The sequence below is a fragment of the Gossypium hirsutum genome, chromosome A10, assembly GCF_007990345.1.
Source record: "Gossypium hirsutum isolate 1008001.06 chromosome A10, Gossypium_hirsutum_v2.1, whole genome shotgun sequence".
In the NCBI taxonomy this organism is placed as follows: Eukaryota; Viridiplantae; Streptophyta; class Magnoliopsida; order Malvales; family Malvaceae; genus Gossypium; species Gossypium hirsutum.
Window position 1 is genome coordinate 70,311,323 of NC_053433.1, and position 7,307 is coordinate 70,318,629.

Sequence of the window (7,307 nt, forward strand, 5' to 3'; positions counted from 1 at the left end):
TGCGCCAGTTGTAAAAATTATTCCAAGTTTTTGTGTGTTGTAACACCTGATATCCAGATTCGATGATTCGGGTCGAGTAAAGAGTATTACATATTAATTGGTATCAGAGCTGTTTTGTAACACCCTAATTCTAGCGGATCTAAAGTTTTAGGCGTATAGAAGTAAATAGTTTGTTTGGCATGGTATTATTCGCCCAAATAATCATTTTGCTGTATACGCGGGGGCTATAGTAACCACCACTCGACATGGTAAGAATTTGATTTTAGGATATTCTTTTATATGAATGAGACATTCGTTTTAAGGGAAAAAAGTGAAATATGGGAGGAGTATTCGCCAAAGGTATAGTACGCCTGGTTTGTATGGAATATTGTGCTAGCGAGACTTTAAGTAATCTTGTTAGAAACCAACTGTATAGTTTAGCTTGATAATCTTGAACTTACAATGTTTGTTGTTGTTTTAGGTGTTAGTAAGAGTATGAGCCAAGATAGACAATGCCAGGAGTATGAAGAGGATTACTATGCATATAGAGAAAAAATGACGTACTGTGGGCTTTCACCCTAAGAGTCTGTCTTTAATAAATGTTGTAATGTAAAATTTTTAGAAAAAGTTTGATGTAATATTTTATTTTAATACTTTCCTTTGTTTTCCGATATTAAGATTTTCAATTAATATAATAAGAAAAATGTTTTCAATAAAGTGTATTTTTCAATTGTTTCAATATTATGTTAAGTATTATGTGTAGTAACAATTGAGATCCGGACTTGGTGAATCGAGTCGGGTTGAGGGCGTTACACAAAGGTAGCCTTTTCGAAAGGAAACTACTTAATTTAGGATACAACCTTGAATTGCATTTTAAATATTTTGTTTTCAAATATTCATATGAATGAAACTATTGAATCTAAATGATATAGGAACAGGTGTATGCGGTAAGCCTATCAATTTAGGTTAAATTGTGTTATACTTTTTAATTATTTGCTACTTTCTTTTCCTATTTAATTAACTTGAGGTTTCTATAAAAAAATAATGAGTTCATCACTAGAGGTGTTCATGGGTCGGGTTGGGTTAGGCCTAAGCATGATATCAACATACTTTATGCTTGCCCAAGCTCGATCGACCCAAAATATGGGCTTAAATTTTTTTCAAAATCTACCCATATTTGCCAAAGACTAACCCAAGCCCATTTTAGGCTCGTCCATATTATTTTTAATTTTTTTTAAATATTTATATTATATTATTTTAATATTTAATAAATTTATACATTTTTATTTATTGAATTTTTTATATAGTTATCTTAACATTATTTTAATATTTACATTAGAGTAGTATTATATATTTAGGATATATTTATTTTTTAATATATTATAAATTACATAATATATAAAAATAGCATAATATAAAATATTCTAACTTAAAAACGGGTTGGGTCAGGCTCAAGCCTTAAATGTTCAAGCCCAAACCCGACTCATATTTCAAGCAGGCCTAATATTTTTGCTCAAGCCCTTCCAAATTTCAGGTGAACCTTCAGATCTAGACAAATGACTCGATCCATGAACATGTCTATTCATCACCACTTTAAAATTTTAAAAATAAAAAAAAATTATCACTTCAAAACAAATATATTTATTAAGTCCATTAATCAAATCTAAGATCTAAAGCATGAAATATTTCATTTCCATTTTCTTTGTTTTGGCTACCAGGGCCAATTATGAAATAGACACTTTATAAATTCTTTGTCATGTTTATGCATCTTTAAATGTGATATTCCTATAGAAAAAAGGTCATAATCTAAAAAAGAAAATGTCATAATCCTATTAAATCAATTTAAAATTTGTATATATTTTTAAATAATATTAATATTCATAAATTTTATATCTTTTATACAATACAATATTTTGATATATTTTTGGGTTAAATATAAAATTGGTACTTGAATATGTTCATTTCTCTCAAATTGATACTTATGATTTTTTTGTCCTAAATTGATACTTGAATTTTTTTTTCTGTCCACTATATTGGTACATGAGCCTAACACCATTAGTTTTTTGATGACTTGGTAGCATTAGCCAATCACGCGATGCCACATGGTGTTCTATTTGTACCTCCTTTTCCTTCCTTTTTCATTTCCCCTTATTTTCTACCCTTTTTCTTTACTTCTTTTTCTGCCCTGCTTCTACACTACTGCTAGGCCACCATCCAGTGAGCTCCCCGGTGAGCTCTCCGGTGAGCCTCAACATACCAATCTGCTTCTCTATTGATTTTGTTCTCCGCTGAAATATAAACATATAGTGTTGCTATCATTTGGGGAATGCCATCAAGACCATGATACAGATTCTGGGCTTTCAAAGAAATTTCTTTGCTCCATTAATATCCTTCACTATGAACTTCTTCTCAACAAGCTCTTTAGCTCTAGTGGCCTTATCCTTATTACACCCTATTTCCCTTTCCCAGTGTTGCTCTCTGATAAAAGAGTCACCAGCAGGCAACACTTAAATATCTTAGCCACCCTCAACTTAGACTCTTTCTCGTACTTTACAAAATAATAATAATAATAACACAAAGCTCAATGAAAAAAACCATATAAACACTACCCAAAATCATCAAAAATAGGTGCAAACAATACAAGTCAGGTCCTTCATCAAAGATTAAAATGAAAAGAAAAAACTAAGCCAAATGCAATAAAATAAGAACTTTCTCTTACGCCACACCAATGTCGAGATATCCTTCGATCTTTAACACCCTTTTTGGTCGTTGTCGTCGATACGACATTTAGAAAGCAACCGTACCCAAAAAATCTTATATTTGTGTCTTTGTTCATCATTGGGTTGAATACTTGGGGGTTTGTGTTTTACAATAACTTCTTGTCGTTGATGATGGCACCCTTTTTTCGGGTTTTGAGTGGGGAATGCAGTGAGCTTTTCATCATCGTGAGTGATGGATGAGATTCAAACCAGTCATGTTTGTTGGTGTGTGTTTGTCTTGTTTATTTGGTTTGCTTATTAGTTTCTTTGGAATTGCAGCTAGAAAAGCAATCTTTGCTACAACATTTAGTCTCACTAGTGTGGTTAATAAATTTCTTATTGTTTTGATCAATGTATTGATTTGGGATAAACATGCTACTCCAATTGGCTTCGTTTGTCTCCTTTTCACATCAGCAGATGGGGTTTTGTATTAGCAATAGTGTAGAAATAGAGCAAAAATGAAAAATGAAGGAAAAAGAGAAAATGAAAAAGGAAATAGTAGTCCATGTGGCACAGTGCGATTAGCCAACGCTGTCACGTCATAAAAAAATAACAGCGTTATAGGCAAGTACCAATTTAGTTGATCAAAAAAAAGTTCGGCATCAATCTGAAACAAAAAAAAACTATTAAATATCAATCTGGGAGTAGACAAATCGAGTACCAGTTTTATACTTAACTCATATATTTTTATTATATTTATATCATCCATGCAAATTTTCTATTATCTTTTTTGTAGGTTATGGATCTTGTATGTACCCATCTTCTCTAAGGTATGTTGTTTACTCTTTTTCCTCCATTTTTATTTTCTATATACAGTCACCAGTACAAATAGTAGTATTATGAGTTAAATTATCTCTGCATTTGAACAAGCGATGCCTGTGATTTTCTATTGCATCAGTTTTTTTGTGATGCTGCTACTGCAAATTGATAGATGTATGACAAGTATCTCTATGCATGATATCTAATTGTCCAATTTTTGTCCCTTAGGACAATCGTCATTTTGTGCATGTCAGTTTTAATGTTTACTTGCATTATTTCTATGGTAATGTCTATTGGCTATTTTACCCAAATGAATAAAAAAATTAATTATTTGCATAAATCATTGTGGTTAAAAAACAATCACTTAAATAATCTGAAATGAACAGTAACCAGGGGTTTGGGGAAGTAGATGGTTGGCACCACTATTTTTCTGACACAATTATTACTTGATGATTGTGTTAGGGAGTAAAAAATATTTTTTGAGTTGTTGGGGACTAGATGATCGAAACTTATGTATTTTTTTCACCCCGTATCATATTGTTATACATTTATACCAGTATTTTAAAAAAATAATTTTGGGGTGCTAACACCCCTTTATCAAATTTAAAAAATATTTTTTTGGTGCTGACACATTGATGGTGGGCACCCCCTATTATGATTAAAAAAAATTTTAGGTGCTGGGACACTGATAGCCGACATGCAAGTACCAGATTTAAAAAAAAATTGGGGTGCTGGAAAACTGATGGCTGGTACCCCAATTATCTGATTTTAAAAAAAAAAATTGGGTGTTAGGACACTAATGGCCAGCACCCTATCTCTAGAAAAAAATAATTTAGTGTCAGACTTTCAATACCCAACACTGAAGCTAGGTATATATATAGGTGTTTTGTCCTATAGAATGTTGCCGAGAAAACTCTAGAAATTGGCCAATGACGTGTACACCTCAAGACAGAGTTAACTGACTCTATGAGGTCGGTCGTTATTTGACCATAACAAAACCCATTATCGTAACTTTGGGTCCACTGTCAGTGCTCCAGTCTACCCAACCACTGTTATAGATTTTGGGGTAATGATGTCATCTGAGCTTCAAGCCTCGCAAACTATTGCCTAAATCTTCGTGGTTCAAGCTCGTACTCTGCTTATGCAACATATTCAAAATGTTAATTATCAAGTTGGCACAAATAATTTCTGTAAAAAAAATTACGGGAAGAAAATAATGATAAATTTTGTAAAAATATTTTATAAAATGACAACAAATTTTCAAATTAATATTATAAAAAAATACAAATTGATACATTTTTAAAAGACGATTTAAAAAAACTAATAGATCTTGAACAAAGATTATAAAAAATATATGAACTGGTGATTTTTTAAAACAGATTTTAAAAATTATGCACTGACAAATTTTCCAAATATATTCAAATTAAAATATGAACATATCAAATTTAGAATAGTATTTTTTTTACCCATGTTCATGATTTATTTGTGCCATTTTTTATTCTTATAATCTTTGTATAAGTTTGTCGCGATGTGTCGGATGTAGTAAACAAACCTTCACGGAACCCCCGAATACCTTATCGCAGTTAGTAGTCCCTTTGATCTGTCCAATATAAGGTAGATGTTGTCTTGCTTGACAACATGCCTCTGCAGACTTCTCAAGAAAGATTCCCAACACTCAAAACACTCACCCTTTACGATGGAGAAAGTGATAGGAAGTGTATTCTGATTGTCATCTTGTGCAACCACAATCAGGAGTATTTGCCGTAGAGCCAAGTACCATCCACCTACACCAATGGCTTACAGTGAGGGAAGACCCTAACACACAGCCCGAACATCCAAAACAATAGGCCAAAAACTCGTTTCCTCAGTTGTATCTTGCTGTCTGGGCCTATATGTGGCTTTGGATGCAAATCAGTAATCGTTCCTGACACATACTCCCGCATCACGGCTATCCACCTTTGAGGTTCGTTGTAAGACGCATCCCAGTCACCGTACAACAGTTACACTGCCATTTGCTTCACCCACCGTGCTTTCCTGAAGGAAACTCGATACTTGAATCAAGCTTGCATGTTCACAATAAGGACCGATATAGGGATGGTGGACATGTCTTTCACCGAAGGCATGATGCAATTGCATATGATTTTTGCATCCAATTTTCAATGATTTTGCCACATACGAGCGACTGTGCATGTGTGAGAACCTTCTATTTTCCTGATTGTCCACATCTGATTTCGTTGCATTAATACAGCCCGAACATGCCAGTTACAACCAATTTCAACTTTCCAACATTCTCCAATGTATAAAGATTGTGTAGACTTCACGACTTTGTAATCAACAGACAACTTCAGGCTATATTGCTTTATTGCGCGTAGGTAGTCTTTTTTGTTATCAAACTATTGTCTTGCAAATAACTCTCCAGTGTTCGATTCTCCCTCTAGTAGGTGAGTCAGCACTATATCTTCATATATGAGGAACTCGCATGCATGCGCTGCATCAGGGTCTACTTCAAACATGAAGGGTCTTGGATTATTATGGATAACTATACCGGAATCCATCTTCCCAGCCAAATGAGGCTATGCATCTTCACCCTCCACCACGCCTTCATCATTTATGTCTTCAGGGATCTCATCCAAATTGAGGTCATTGAAATATTCATTATCATGGTGGGATTGATCTTCATTTTCGAATCCTTCATTACTATCTTCTATGGTGCCAAACGTCTTTGGATGAATCTCTTGACATGGACACGAGATTAGAATGTTATATGAACATCCGTCATAGTTAAGATTTTTAGGGGTTTGAAGTAACCCTCCACAACTCGACTAATCTTCCCAGTAGACATTAAGATCAATATCAATTCCAGAATGCTAACTTACTGAAATTAGATATTGAAAGGTTTCGAATTAGTTATCTCGACAAACAACTCAACCGGGTTGAGACTATCCATCTCAAGAGGGTAATAAATTGCTATCATTGTCTCTAGATCATCATCATCTTCAAGCTCCATTTCTAATAACTTGAGCGGATCTGTTGAATTCAGAAATTTGTAAAACAATCTCAACAGTTGCTTCTCACAATAGGTAGCTATTTTTCTATCAATCATTTGTTTCAAATCCGCTAGCAAAACACACTTGTTGAATCTCATTTCGAATTTTTTGTTGACTTTGAAAGACAAAACCTTATTTAGCTTTATTTATTACTTCTCCATTGGAATGAATATAAACTAACAAAATTTGGGAACTTAACTTCAACAATTTCTTCTTCCTCTTCAACGAACAGAACACTGATATGCTTAATTTTGGTTTTTAAGTGACAAAGGAAACAAAAAGCCTAAATGAAAGACAAATCACCTAAATATATACATGGCTTCAGTGCAAGGGATTGAAAGTCTGGCACTAAATTATTCTTTTTTTCTAGAGAAGGGGTACAAGCCATCACTGTCCCAATGACCGCCTCCGGACGTACTAATGTCTAGAGTGTGAATACTGCAACTAAAGATGTGGAATTGAGGTGGTGTTCGCGAGTATATAGGTCAGGTTGTAATACAGTTACAACGAAGTAGGAGGGTACTCCAAGCATCGTGCCTAAGGGAGTTGAGACTAGATTAAAATTATCCTAAACACTAATAAAATTAATTAGTAATCTAGATAAATCGTATTACATTAAAACGTAAAGAAGAGATTTTTGGGTTTTTATGAATGAAAAAATAATAATTGCATAAATAAAGTGAATTTTGAATAACCAAAATCTAAACTTAATTAATCTAAACACGAGTGATTAGCTCACTTCAGTAGTCGTAAACAAATGTTG